We start from the raw sequence: 15,720 nt of genomic DNA on the forward strand, positions 1-15,720 counted from the left end.
GTTGGTACTCCTTGTTACAACCTTACGAAAGTGGAAGTCTAGATTCCTCATATAGTCTTTGTCTGCATGCACTGGAGTAGTCTCATAGTTTTTTTCTGTTGCACTTTGCTTAAAGGCTTTGGTCTTGCTAGGCTGCCCCTTTCCTAATCCTTTGACTAGAGAAAGCAGGTTTTCCTTGGGGGTTTTATTGTTTTTGTCATTGGCATTTCTGGAATTCTGGCTTTTTTAACTCCTAGTCTGGGGTATATGATGCTAAATGGAAACTCATAAAATTTACTGCTGTGTTTTTCTTTAGCTCCTGAGATCCCTAGCTGACCTATTTTCTTCTCTTTACCTTTCAGAGTCTTCTTATTTTTATTGTACATATAATGTTCAGGGCTTTTAGTTGTACTTAGCAGGAGGAATGGGGAAAATCATGTCTACTTCATCTTCCCAGAAACTAGACCATGTATGTGATCTCAAGATTCATGATATCTCTAAAGTTCTTGTATTATACAATTTACATCTCACATAATTGTCTTTATAGCCTCAGATCTGGCATTTTTCCAATTCATCAGGAAAAAGTACTACTTGAAAACTTATTTTAAGGCAATATACTTGAATAAAACAGCTTTACATCATAAACCATTTAAATTATTTTCATTTAAATATTATTTTAAGCCGGGCTCGGTGGCTCAGCCTGTAATCCCGCGCCTTTGGGAGGCTGAGGTGAGTGGATTGCCTGAGCCCGCGGGTTCGAGACCCGCCTGGGCAGCGAGACCTCATCTCTACAATAAATCAAAAAATCAGCTGGGCGTGGTAGCGTGCGCCTGTAATTCCGGCTACTTGGAAGGCTGAGGCGGAAGGATCGCCGGAGCCCAGCAGGCGAGGCTGCAGTGGCCGGGAGCGGCCACTTCACTCCAGTCTGGGTGACAGAGTGAGACCCCAACTCAAAAAATAAATAAATAAAAAAAAAATAAAAAAAAAAATAAATAAATATTATTTTAAATTTAACCAAATTTTATTTAATTACACTTTCTACTAATATAAACTAAAGGTGTTTTTAAGAAATCTTTGCAATGTAACCAAAGCAAAAATCAGTTTTTAAATAATATTTTCAAATTGAAAAGTCTTAGTATAACTGTTTAAGAGAGGCCCAAATAATTTATTTTGATTTAAGTTTAGAGAAACAAATACTCACTTCTGTATCAAGGCAGTATTTAATGTTTGTGGAAAAAATGGATTATGACTACTAGAAAAATTGTAAAACTTCAATGTTTATTTTTCAAGAGAATACTCTATAATACTTAATTTTTGCTATCTCTGATCTTGATATTGTTTTAATAGCTTTTTATTATGAAATTCTATTAAGACTGAGAATATGAGAAATAAGTAATCTAGAATTAAACAGATGTACTCTGTATTTAATGCAATTTAAACTACTCAGTAATATAACTATAGATGACTTTATGTTGCAACATTAAAAAATATAAAGTAATGAATCAGAATGCAAATTATTCTTCTATTTTCTTTTTTAAAATTTTTATTTTATAGCTGTGGGGTACAATTCAGGATTAGTGGTTATTGTGCAGGTAATGTTTGGGCCTCCCTTTGGTCCCCACTTTGCCTGGTTTGCGATCAGGTACTCTTATTGATGAAATGTGCCCCCCCCCACAGTTTCCCACCACTGCCAATCCCTTTTTTATAGTATTATGATAATTGTTCAGCATCCACTTATTCGTGAGAACACGTGGTACTCAGTTCTTTGTTTTTTTGATAGATCACTGAATGTTATAGACTCAATTCATCCAAGTTGCTGCAAAGTTCATAATTTTTCTTTCCTTTTGGCTGCATAATATTCCATCGTGTATATGTACCACATTTTAAAAAATCCAGCCTACTTTTGATGGGCAGCACAGTTGATTTCATGTTTTTGCTTTTGCGAATAATGCTGCAATAAACAAGAGTATGCAGGTATCTTTTTTCATAGAATGGTTTGAGTTCCTCCAGGTATATTCCTATAAAGGGGATTGCTGGGTTATATGGAAGGTAAATTTTCAGATCTTTTAGGAATTGCCAAGCTTTTTTCCACAGAGGGTGTGCTAGTTTATATTCCCAATAACAGTGTAGAAGTGTTCCCTTTTCTCCGCATCCACTCCAGCATCTGTTGTTTTTTGAGTTATTGATGATGACTATCCTGACTGGAGTTAGGTGGTATCTCAGTGTAGTTTTGATTTGCATTTCTTTGATGGTTAGTTGAGAAGTGTGTGTTCATAACTTTTACCTACTTTTTATTAGGGCTGTTTCTTTTTTTTCCTTTTGGCACGTTTTAGTTCTGTGTAGATCCCTGATGTTAGGCCTTTGTCTGATGCACAGTTGGCAAATATTTTTTCCCATTCTGTGGGCTGGCTCCTCACTCTCTTGATTTTTTTTTTTTTTTTTTTGCTTTGCAGCAGCTTTTCAGTGTGATGAGGTCCCACTTGTCTATCTTATCTCTTATGGAACAGGCATTTGGGGTTTTGATCAGAAACTGGTTGCCAGTTCCAATTTCCATAAGGGTATCTCCTGCATTTTCTAATGTTCTTATAATTTTAGGTTTTATGTTTAAGTCTTTGATCCATTTGGAGTTGATTTTTGTTTATGGTGATAGGTAGGGGTCTTTATTTCTATTTTTCAATGTAATTATCTATTTCAACTGGAATTCTGTCATTTTTAGATGGTATGTTTATTTATTTATTTATTTTCCTTGTGAATGCTCTCAAAATACATATTATAGATATAGTCATAAAAAGCTTATGGAAATTATTCTATGGATACTATTTGAAACTCACTGACAAAGTGATCCCTTCCCTCACTAACCCCCATGTTATATTTTAAACCTTTAAGACGAGTCCTCCAGCCAGCACTCACACTCCCCTCTACTCACTTTTTTGCCTCCAACTTTCCAGAAAGTCCACATGCTGGGTTTTGTTGCTTAGTTTATAGTGCTCAGTGCATGACGAACACAGAAAGCCCTTTGTTTAAGGAAGCAGGAATAAAGAGCAGTTAAAGGCAATCAATAGAAACCATTTTCCTGGAAACATATTTCATTACTTATAGAGTATGTTGGGTGATAGTGACGCATGAGTGGAACAAGCACAAATTGCAAAAAAGTCATACTTTGGTTTGGGTGTCATAATTTTATATAGTACAGTAAATAACAGGGTATATTTATTTTTAAATTAAATGTAGATCCTCACATGTAAGTATTTTGGGGTTAATTTTTAATTTAAGAAAAAACAAAATAATTTGAAGTACCTTAAACTTCAGTATTAAGATCTATAGTTTCTACTTAATGCATATTTGTTGACAATATTCACATGACTCTTAGAGGTATTTTATATATAGGTTGTACTATACTTTGGATTGTCCGTAGGTGATTTCTTGGGAAATATTTTGTGCTTCAGTAAAACATTCTGAAAAAGGATTGTGAAGTACAATAAGTTTATTACAGAGGTGACTTAGAGCTTGTGTTGGCCACAGGGCTGGATTTTGAATGTGCTTTGTCTTTGGCATTGTATTTTCAGCTCTTTTTTCTTTTCTTAAAAAATGTTAGTTAATTTATTTCATTTATTTTTTAAAACTTTATTTATTTGGCATATTAAGTTATTTTATTTTTTATTTTTCTTCCTTCAAGAATCCAATGAAAATGTTCAGAATAGAGTAACCTTACATGTTGTGATGCTTGAGAACTGACAACAACTTTATTGTTCCATTACAATTTCCTTAAAGTACCCTATTTTCCCAGTTTTTTATTTTATTTTATTTGAGTTGTGGGGTATATGTGAATATTTAATAAGTATGTTGCATGCAGGTGAAGTTTGGACTTCTAGTGGGCCCTTTCTCCCCCTGATAGTGGACCAGGCACCCAGGATCAGGCTGGGCTCAGTGTCTCAGCCTGTAATCCTACCACTTTAGGAGGTCGAGGCCAGTGGATTGCCTGAACCTGCAGGTTCGAGACCAGCCTGGGCAACTTGGTGTGACCTCATCTCTAAAACAAACAAACAAATAAATAAATACACACATACACACCCGGGCATGGTAGCACAAACCTGTAGTTCCGGCTACTTGGAAGGCTGTGCTGAAGGGATCGCCCAGCAGGTTGACACTGGGTTGGCCGTGAGCATTCCACTGCACTGCAGCCTGGGCGGCAGAGTGAGACTCAAACTAAAAAAAAAGATAGATAAACTTGAATATATCAGAGTTTGGTGAGTAGATTACAATCTGGTGGATGATGTTACAAAGATAATAAAATCTAGTAAAATTCTAATAACCATGATACTTGTTCTTCAGTTCCTGCTTCATTTTATAGATAGTAGCTAAAATCTTGGCTAGATTTTTGCTTTTTACTTTTATTTCTAACTATGGCTCTCACTAAATCTTTTCTTCCACTTTCCTCAGATCTGTTTAAGTGCCAAGGGCATGCTAGCTTCTTCTTCCACACAGCTTCCCAGGTTGAGAACCCGAGGAGCAGATGGATAATAATATTCTAGTCTCAACTGAATATTTTCCCCAACTCTTTTTTAAAAAAAAGATATGGAGTACAATTTAGGATTAGATACACAAGTAATTGTAAAGGTGAAGTTTGGGCCTTCTATTGGTCTTTATATGACCTCGTTTGGGATCAGGTACCCTTATTTATTGATTATGTGCCCCTCTTCCTCCCTCCCCTGGCAGTATCCCGCCAAGATCCTTTGGATAGGCTGATATACATCTCTTAAGACATCTGTCCTTCCAAAGATTCCTATCTTCTGAATGTTTCTTCACATTAAGTTATTTTCTCAAGCACTAAAATTGTTTAATAAAGAAATAAACTATGACCCAATATACTGCGGATTTGTTTCTTTTACCATTTTGAAGATTATTCCCTTCCCAAAAACCTATGTAGTCCACTATTATAATTTGAATATTGCATCTTATAAATTCTGCATTTGAAGTTATTATTATTTAAGTGAATATCATAAAATTTCATGTAATTGGAGCATTTGCTTTCAAGACATTTGTGGTATAAGTCAGGACAAACTATTCTTTTTTACCTCTGATATTTTACTGGTAATTAATCTGTATTCTAATAACCTGACAAATTGGAAGATTCATGGTAAACTTCTGTTACAGGCTCTTACAAAAGCAGAAAATTAATATTCTAAAACTAAATATAGCCAGTATCAATTACACTACTTTTCAATACATAGAGTATGAAAGGAGAGATTATGCTTTTATATAACATATGGAAAAAATTTATTTTTATGTTGAAGCAACATTTTCCTATTACTTTATAGTAAGTACTCTTTTAGTTTTAAAAAAAAGTTCCAAAAGGCATTTCCTCTGTAGTAGTTCCCCATCAATATTGAACTTAATTATTTGCACTTTATTTCCTGGGATTTTGATGTTTCATTTTAAAAAACCCAATCAATTTTTTGTATTTTAATAAGTAGTACATATTAATATGCATTCATGAGGTTATAAAATGTCTGAAGTATTTCATTGCAAAACATAATTCCTGTATTTCTCATAAATATAGATACAAAACCATTACCTACAAGAAATTCCATATCTTGACTGTGTTCTCATTGTTATAGTTTCATTCCTGGTTCTTTCTTTCCTTTTAGAAAAGGATGGATAAATTTGTTTCATCAACTTTCCCAACAGAATTGCGAAGGGAAAGAGTAACAGAAGTGAAAACAGTTCTCACTGAACTCCTCCTACCGTATCATCTAGTCCTCCTCTTCAGATCTAGTGGAATTTGGGAGAAAAAACACAGTGGAATTTACCATTTAACCACAAGTATCACAAACTAATGCTTCCAAAATGCCTTTATTTTCCTTTTCAAACAAATCTTTCCTAGGACTTAAATTTATTTTATTTTTTGTCAGATTCAGCGGAAGTGGGAAGTGATATACTGATTTAAGAAAAGCATATGGAAAAATAAAATACGTTTTATTATGTAGGGATATTTTAAATGCATGAAATATTTTATTTTATTTGAAAATTAACTCTATCCTGCCTTGTTAAAAACTAGCTATCAACATCTATCATAAAGGGGTTCCAGATTTTTGGTCTGGCTTATATATAAATTTGAGAAAGAGAGGCAGCCCCTTCAGGTCCCCTTGTGGGAGCTATTCTGTACTCTCAATAAATTCTACTTTCTCAAAAAAAAAAAGAAAAAGAAAAGAGAGAAAAAGATGCCAACATTTTCCCCCTCAAAGTAGCTCTATGTGAACACTTATATTCTGGTACTATATAACACTTATATTCTGGTAGTTTAATAGCACAGGGTGAGAAGCTTTCTAGAAAATATGAGCAAGCATTCCATACCAAAGTTTTCATATCTATCAAAAAAAGTAATCATTGTATTTGTCCACAGTCTCCTTACAGTTTAGTTGTGGAGGAAGATGAGCAAAACAATTTTAAAAAATGGAAGATAGAGAGAATGAAGTTTTTAAACAAAGTTTTATTCCAATTTTATAGCAATTATATACATTTGTTGTATAAATCGTTAGAAAATATAAAGAAGAAATTCAATAAATCATTCATAACTCCTCCACAACTCCTGAGATAACCACTATTATCATTTTGCTGAATTTCTTTCCTGCTTTCATGTTGCTCTACATTAATTGGAATCATACTGGTAAAAATTTTATTCTTCATTTTTGTTTAAAATTCTTTTAGCTTAAAATTTTCCAGCCGGGCTCGGTGGCTCAGCCTGTAATCCCGTGCCTTTGGGAGGCTGAGGTGAATGGATTGCCTGAGCCTGCGGGTTCAAGACCCGCCTGGGCAGCGAGACCTCATCTCTACAATAAATCAAAAAATCAGCCGGGCTTGGTAGCGCATGCCTGTAATTCCGGCTACTTGGAAGGCTGAGGTGGAAGGATTGCCAGAGCCCAGCAGGTCAAGGCTGCGGTGGCTGGGAGCGGCCACTGCACTCCAGTCTGGGCGACAGAGTGAGACTCCAACTCAAAAAAAAAAAAATTCCATGTCATTAAAATTATTTGTAGACAGTTTTAATGAATGCATAGTAACTAATAAGTATACAGATTGAGCATTCCTAATCCAATAATCTGAAAATTGAAATGCTCCAAATTCCAAAACATTTTGAGCACTGACATGATGCCACAATGGAAAATTTCGCACCTGACTTATATGATAGACTACAGCCAAAACTTAATTTCGTGCATAAAATTATTTAAAATGTATAGAATTACCTTTAGGCTATGTGTTAAGGTATATATAAAATATAAATGAATTTTTTGTTTAAATTTGGATACATCCCCAAGATATCTCATTATGAATTATGCAAATTTTTCATAACATGAAAAGATATGAAATCTGAAGCACTTCTGGTCCCAACAATTTCAGATAAGAGATATTCAACCTGCATCATGACTTACTTAATAACTTATTATTAGACAATTAGGCCACTCATTTTATCTTGTTATAAATAAAGCGATGGTAAACATTTTTAACATAAATTTTTGCACTTTGAATTTTTTAAGAATAGGTTCCAAGAAGTCGATTTAAGTTATGATATCTGTCATTGAATTGTTTCCATAAAGTATTGTATGAGTTTGGGAGTCCCACCAAAATATATGTAATTAGTGAAGAGTGAATATTTTTAAAAATGCTTATTAGCTATTTATATTTTGTTTTTTGTGAACTGTTTGTGTTCTTTTCTCATTCTTTTCACATAATTTCTAATATATTTATTGCAGAACCAAAGAACAACAGAAATAAAATTTTAAGACAAAGTGCCACAAGAGCACTACTCATTAGTGAGCTACTGAGGAAAGCCATACGAGAAACACATCCTTATTCCCTCAATATTATTTATACTGTGGCAACAAAACTAGTTATGATAAATGGTATTATTAAAAGCCATTGTTGTTTTTAATAGCATTAGGAATAAGTAATGCATTATTGAGCAAAAAAAAAGCAACACCTCATTATTATAGGGTCAGGTTAAGATATAAATTTTTTTAGAGAAGATGAGTCTTGAAACATGTATTGGATAAAGTCATGATTATTATTTCTTCTTTTTTTTAAATAAATATTTTTTATTATGATATTGTGGGGTACAGTTAAGGGTTAGGTATACAAATATGCTTCATTCAGGCCCCCTTATTGATAACAGGTGTCTCCCCTTTCCCAGACAGATGTTTACTACCATTAGTCCTATCCTCCCCCCATAGTTTCCCACCACTGTCAGTCATTTTCTTATGGTAGTGCGTTGGATGATCAAGGTCCACTATATGAGTGAGAACATGTGATACTCAGATCTTTGTTTCTGTGAGAGGTCACTCAGTATTATAGACTCTAGGTCCATCCAGGTTGCTGCAAAATTCATGATTTTGTTCTTTTTTATGGCTGCATAGTATTCCATTGTGTATATGTACCACATTTTTTAAATCTAGTCCTCTTTTGATGGACAGCATGGTTGGTTCCAGGTTCTTGGTATTGTGAACAATGCTGCGATAAACATTTGTGTGCAGGTATCTTTTTTATAGAGTAATTTGAGTTCTTCAGGGTATATTTCCAGTAGGGGGATTGCAAGGTCATATGGGAGGTTAATGTGTAGAGCTTTTAGGAATCGCCACACTGCTTTCCACAGGGGTTGCACTAGTTTACACTCCCACCAACAGTGTAGAAGTGTTCCCTTTTCACCACATCCTCTCCAACAACTGTTATTTTTTGAGTTATTGATAATTGCCATTCTGACTGGAGTTAGGTGGTATCTCAGTGTGGTTTTCATGGTTATTATTTCATTCATTCATTAAACAAATATTTTCTGAGCAATCTAATATATACCAGGAACTATTCTAGGCAGTAAGCAAAATAGAATTCCCTGCCTCCATACAGCTTTAACATTCTTAGACTCAACCTTAGACTTTCTAAATCTGCATTTTTGTGTTATCCTCGGATGATTAGCATACACATTAAAGTTTAAGAACCACTGATCTCTAGTGAATTTGATAGGCTATGTCTGGCAAGAAAAATAACATGAGCAAAAACGTAGGCATAAAACTGAACAAAATATATTGAGGATGAAAAATAGATCAATTTGGTGGAGAGCTCAGAAAGGTTTACAAAAAGATAAGATTTGTAATGGCTTGAATGATCAAAGCTTAGCTTTTGCTCATCATTTCTCAGGTAGCATTTTCCAGGGCACTTTTGTATATATGAATCAAGGATTCAGAGGAGAAGATAAAGCAGGATATGTATAGAGAAGGAATTGGAAGCTATAGGTGTGGATTAGATCTCCTAGGACAAGGTTTTAGAGAGGATGACAAGAGGAACTAAGCAGAACTCCATAAAACCAACATTTAAGATGAAATTGGCTTTCTTTCTCGACAAGCTGGCCACACCAGCAGTAGTGGCAAGTACTCCTGCCGCCACTCCAGTCCCAGTGCCAACACCAGCGGTGGCCCCACCCTCAGCCCTGGCCCCGTCCCCAGCGCCAACACCAGCTCCAGCACCGGCTGCGACTCCGGCTCTGGCTCCCGCCCCGGCTTCATCCTCAGATCCAGCGTCAGCAGTGGCCACGACTGCGGCTCTGGGCCAGACCCGGGTCTTCGCGCAAGCCCCAGCTGAGACCCTGGTGCCTTCACTGCCTGGACCCGCCTTCCCAGGGCTCTTCCGTGGCAGCTGCTTGGTCAGGTTGCACCCAGTCATTTTGGCTTCCATCGTGGACAGCTTCGAGTGACGCAACGAGGGAGCTGCCCGAGTTATCAGGACCCTGCTGGGAACTGTTGACAAGCACTCAGTGGAGATCACCAATTGCTTTTCAGTGCCACACAATGAGTCAGAAGATGAAGTCGCTGTTGATATGGAATTTGCTAAGAACACGTATGAATTGCACAAAAAAGTCTCTCCAAATGAACTCATCCTGGGCTGGTATGCCACAGGCCATGACATCACAGAGCACTCTGTGCTGATCCATGAGTACACAACCGGGAGGCCCCAAACCCCATTCACCTCACTGTGGACATGAGTCTCCAGAACGGCTGCACAAGCATCAAGGCCTATGTCAGCACGTTAATGGGTGTCCCTGGTAGGACCATGGGAGTGATGTTCACACCTCTAACAGTGAAATACGCATATTATGACACTGAACTCATTGGAGTTGACCTGATCATGAAGACCTGTTTTAGCCCCAACCCGGTGATTGGACTTTCAAGTGACTTGCAGCAAGTAGGAGGAACATCAGCTCGCATCCAGGATGCCCTGAGCACAGTGTTGCAGTACGCAGAGGATGTAATGTTTGGAAAGGTGTCAGCTGACAGTACCATGGGCCGCTTCTTGATGAGCCTGGTTAACCAAGTACCCAAAATCATACCTGAGGACTTCGAGACCATGCTCAACAACAATGACCTGCTGATGGTGACCTACCTGGCCAATCTCACACAGTCACAAATTGCCCTCAGTGAGAAACTTGTAAACCTATGAATGGGCCCTCAGCAGCACTCCTGCTAGTCTGGGCCTTGACCCTAGGACTCAGATGAAGTGAAGGAGAAATGCTTTTTTTTGTGGTCTTGCGTCACACTGAGTCAGTCAACTGCTTGTGACTCTAATAAACGTAATACCTTACCTTTAGTAAAAAAAAAAAAGATGAAATTGAAGAAAAAGACAGACACATAAAGGAAAATAAAAACGAATCTACCAGAGGCAGAATGGAAACTAGAAGACAAGCTGAGGGTATACAGAGTTTGAAGGAGTAGGGAGGGATCTACAGTGTCTATTACAATGGAACAAAATAAAGTCTGGAAATGTCACCAAAAGGCCATGGCTTCAGTTGGTCCCACTGCTCACTGCACAGAAAGCCAATCTCTTAGATAATGCCTGTTGCCAACTAAGAAGGCTTTTCATTCTGTTATACCCAAGGAGAATGGAAAATGTAGTCTCAAATCTGTCTCCCCTATGGATTGAAATTGGGAGTTTAGATAATGGAGGAAGGAATGTCAATAGCAATTAGGGAAGGGGAATGACTCATTGGATGCAGTGATCTGGTGAGTTTCAATCCCTTGCCTGAGGGACAGTCTCCTGAGGAAGAAACTCAGATAAGGCTAAGGTAAGTTTCAAGTTTTAAGACTAGGAGGATCAATTTCTATTTATTCAAACAACCCCCTCAAAATATGGGTTCTATGGAGAAATTGAACCAGTTTCAAAATGTGATTATTACATTTGAAAGTTAGGAGGTAATTGGTGACCATAACAAAATCATGTTTAGTGTAATTATGAAAAGGATAGACAGATTGGATTCATTTGAAATTTTAATGGAAGGTGAGGAAGTAGAGAATATGAAAGTAGAATTTTTCAGGAAACATGGATATGAATGGGGAAGAATGATAATAGTAGAATCTGGGAATGGAGAGGGGTGTTCTCTCTCTCACTCCCATTCTTCCCCTCTCACCTTCCCCCACTTTTCTCCCTCAGCTTGTTTTAAAATGGGAGGGAATTGACTGTGTTTACATGCTGAGAGGAGGCATCCAGTAATAACAAAAATATTAATGCTGATATTTATTTAATACCTACTCTGTGTCAGAAAGTCTAAGTAATGAGCATATATCATTTTATTTAATCATTATAACAACCCTATGTGAGAGACAGAGGTTAAATGAATTTTCTGAGCTTGCATAAGTAATAAGTAGTAGAGCTACAACCCAAATCATCAGATTATTATCAATTTTTTGACTATACTGCTTCCCAACTAGAGAAAAGTTGGGGAAAAAAGAGATAATTGGGCCAGGCTTGATGGCTCAGCCTGTAATCCCAGCACTTTGGGAGGCTGAGGCAAGTGGATTGCCTGAGCCCGCAGGTTCGAGACCCACCTGGGCAACTTGGCGAGACCTCTTCTCTACAATAAGTAAAAATTAGCTGGGCATGGTAGCGTGCACCTGTAGTTTCAGCTACTTGGAAGACTGAGCCAAAAGGATCACCAGAGGCTGGCAGGTTGGGACTGTGGTGGCCAGGAGTGTGCCACTCACTCCAGTCTGGGCAACAGGGTGAGACTCCAACTAAAAAAAAAAAAAAAAGAGAGATAACTGATAGAGTAAGTTCCCTAAAGGATATGGGAAGACATGGGATTCATAAATATTCAGAAGTAGAAGTGTGAACCTTATACATTAGGAGAGACATTTTATTTTCCCGGTTAAGAAGAAAGGTGGTAAGGATAGGTACAGATAGAAGCTGGGGGACTTTATAAATATGTGCTTAATTAAAATTGCAAACTCACCTTTCAGCTTTTCCCATTTTTTAATCTTTGTTTCCAATGGTATACTATGTATTTACTTGTTTATGTTGTTTATCACTTGTGTTTCATCACAAATGTTAATCTGATATTCTTAATAAAAATAGTACCAGTGGAGAAGTGGTAGTGGAAGCCAAATTGAGGTGAGACAAAAATGATAATTGAAGATATTAATACAATGAATATAGACTACTGTTTTTAGGGAGATAGCATATGTGGAAGTGGTAGTTATCAAGGGGAACATTTCTTCTTTTAGAAGGGAGAAGACTTAAATATGTTATAGGCTGAAGAAATGGAACCAGCTGAAAGAGGAAGATAAAAAATAATACAGGGAGTAAATCATCGATATAAAAGTCTTATGGGTATGAATTCAAGATTAAACTTGAATAAATTAGCCTTATTAGGGGGAAGATATTTATTTTTTCCTGATGGAGATGAAGGTGGTAAAGTTGGATATCTCTTTATAGTTATGTGTGGAGAAATATGAGGCCCAATTAGGCCACTGTATACTTCATGATAGCAGAAAAAAATCTTTTTTTTTTTTTTGAGTTGGAGTCTCATTATTGCCCAGACTGGAATGCAGTGGCTGCTCCTGGCCACCGCAGCCTCGACCTGCTGGGCTCCAGCGATCCTTCCACCTCAGCCTTCCAAGTAGCTGGAACTACAGGTACACACTACCACGCCCAGCCAATTTTTTAAATGTATTATAGGGATGAGGTCTCGCCTGCCCAGGCAGGTCTCGAACCGCGGGCTCAGGCAATCCACTCACCTCAGCCTCCCAAAGGCACAGGATTACAGGCTGAGCCACCGAGCCCGGCTAAAAAATCTTATATTTATTTTGTTTTATTGACCCCCTTTTCTCTTTGACACAGTAATGATGACAATAGCAACTTAAGGAAATACATGCTTTGCAGTTTACAAAGTCTTTTTTGCATAGATTATTTTATTTGATCCTTAGAGTAACATTGCGTTATGAGCATTTAATGAGTGAGGAAACTTAAGCCCAGAAATATTTAATGGCATGCTATATGTTTCACAGCAAGCAAATGGATGAACTGATCTCCAAATCCAGCTAGATAGTTGACCTCAATGTATACCAACTAATTGAATTTGTGAGATACTGCAGATGATGTGTGCATGAATGATTGAGTGTTCATCTTTCATTTTGGGAGGGTTATTTTTGTTTTTTTGTTCTTCTATTTTTTTGTTGAATGTGTGTGTGAATATATGTGTAAGGGTTCATTTTGAATCTTTCTCTTTTTCTTCTCCTTTCATTTTTGTGTTGGGCATGTGTGTGTGTGTTTGGTTTTCCTGGAGATTTGGTTTGTTTGTTTATTTTCTGTTTTGTTTTGTTTTGTTGTTATTCCAGTTTGTTTTGGTGTGTATGTATGTGTCTGTGTGTGTGTGTGTTTAGTTGCCTTTTGCACTGGTTTCTGCTTTTATTGTTCTGTATTCTTTTCTTTATTTTTTTAAATTTCTCATTTCATTTAAAAAATTTTTGTCCATCATATTTCATTCTACTTTTTGCTGTTCTCCTCATTGCTGTTATTGTATCTTGGACTCAAGTGATATACACATGTACCCATTTCCTTGTCATATGGAGAGGTGGTGAGGAGTGGGTCTCAAGAAACCAAAACCATAGTCAGTGAACATTTTAATTTGCAAGTAGTTTCTGAAACCTAGTTCCCCATCCTCTACGTTATTCAACTATCAAAACTACAAGAGACAGCAAAGCTTCCCACCCAAAGCCCTGTTTCAGAATAGAACAAATCCAGAGACTTAATCAAGGAAGAATAGACAGCTGAGCAGACATCATAGGTGAAAGACTCTCCCACTGGCACTGAATAATGGAACTAGAGAGAAAAGAAAGAGATCTGTTACAACTGAGAAAACCAATGGAAGACCAAAGGTAATTTCCAGTGTAACAATCAGGAAATGCCTGAAAAGTCAGACCTCAGAGCCCAAACAATGGAAGGCACCAATGACTGGTCCCAGAATACAACAGGGATTAGAGAATGGATGGAAAGAGTGAATAAGACTCAAGAAAGAAAAGATGCAACACTGAAAGAACTTATAACATAGATTTTGGCCATAAAAATTTTATCCAGGAAATAGATAATAAGATAACAAGCATGGAAAGCAGAATTAATCAAGCAGAAGAAAGGATCGCAGAACTTGAAGACCTAAACATGGAATTAACCTGATCTGTGAAAAACATAGAAAGAAAACTCAGAAAGAAACAACAAAGCCTCCAAGAGATGAGTGACTACATCAAGAGACCAAACTTTTACCTGATTGATATCCCAGAAGAAGAAAGGGAAACAGAGAACACCTTGGAGCAAATATTCCAGGAGGTTATCCAAGAAAACTTTTCCCATCGCACCACAGATGTCACCATCCAAACACAAGAGTTACAGAGAACCCCAAAAAGATATCAAATGAGAAGAACAACCCCTAAACACATAGTGGCACAAAAGAAAAAGAAAAAAATCTTAAAGACTGCAAGAGAGAAAAATCTTAAAGACTGCAAGAGAGAAAGGTCAGCCTACCTACTTGGGAAACCAGTCAGAATAGCAGCAGACCTATCAGCAGAAACACTATAAGCAAGAAGAGACTGGAGTTCAATATTCAAAGTCCTCAAAGATAAACAATTTCAACCAAGAATCTCCTACCCAGCCAAGCTCAGCTTCATTAGTGATGGAAAATTAAAGTTCTTCCCAGATATCCAATCCCTAAGAGATTATGTAGCTTCCAGACCAGCTCTGCAGGAGATGCTTAAAAAGGTATTAAGCACAGAAAAAACAAAAAAGAATTACCACACATGTCCCAAGAAAACAGCAGAACACAGAATCAACAGAGAAAATGTTGTGACTGCAAACTTGATAACACATACATATATCAACCCAAAAGTTAAAAGAAAGCAAACAAGCAAATGAAGAAAAAATTTGTTAAGAACCTCATGATGGGGATAGACAGTCACATTTCATTAATCAGCCTTAATGTAAATGTACTAAATGAACCACTTAAAAGTTGCAGAATGGTAAACTGGATAAAAATGTATGACCCAATTATTTGCTGCATCCAGGAAACTCATCTAACCACAAGGGATGCATACAGATTAAAGTTAGAAGATGGAAAACAGGTTTCCTGGCAAATGGATCACAAAAGAAGGCAGGAGTCATGATCTTAGTATCAGACAAAACAACCTTTAAGCTATCAAAAATTAAAAATGGTATGAAAGTACACTACATAATGGTAAAACATTCAAACCACAAACAAGAAATATCCATCCCAAACATAGGCACCCAAAACAGGAACACCAGCTTTTATAAAGCAACTACTAGGTAAACTAAAAAAGTTATGACTCTAACACTATTATACGTGGGGACATAAATACCCCACTAACAACCTTAGATAGATCATCAAGGCAAAAAATCAACAAAGAGATCCAGAACCTCAAC

General features: G+C 36.9%; 1 pseudogene; it reads left to right on the top strand.

Moving 5' to 3' along the window:
• Positions 1 to 9,295: 9,295 nt before the first annotated feature.
• Positions 9,296 to 10,458, top strand: LOC103250858 (annotated as a pseudogene).
• The last annotated feature ends 5,262 nt before the right edge of the window (positions 10,459 to 15,720 follow it).

Source organism: Carlito syrichta, unplaced genomic scaffold, assembly GCF_000164805.1.
Source record: "Carlito syrichta isolate Samal-C Ts95f unplaced genomic scaffold, Tarsius_syrichta-2.0.1 Scaffold54063, whole genome shotgun sequence".
Classification (NCBI taxonomy): domain Eukaryota; kingdom Metazoa; phylum Chordata; class Mammalia; order Primates; family Tarsiidae; genus Carlito; species Carlito syrichta.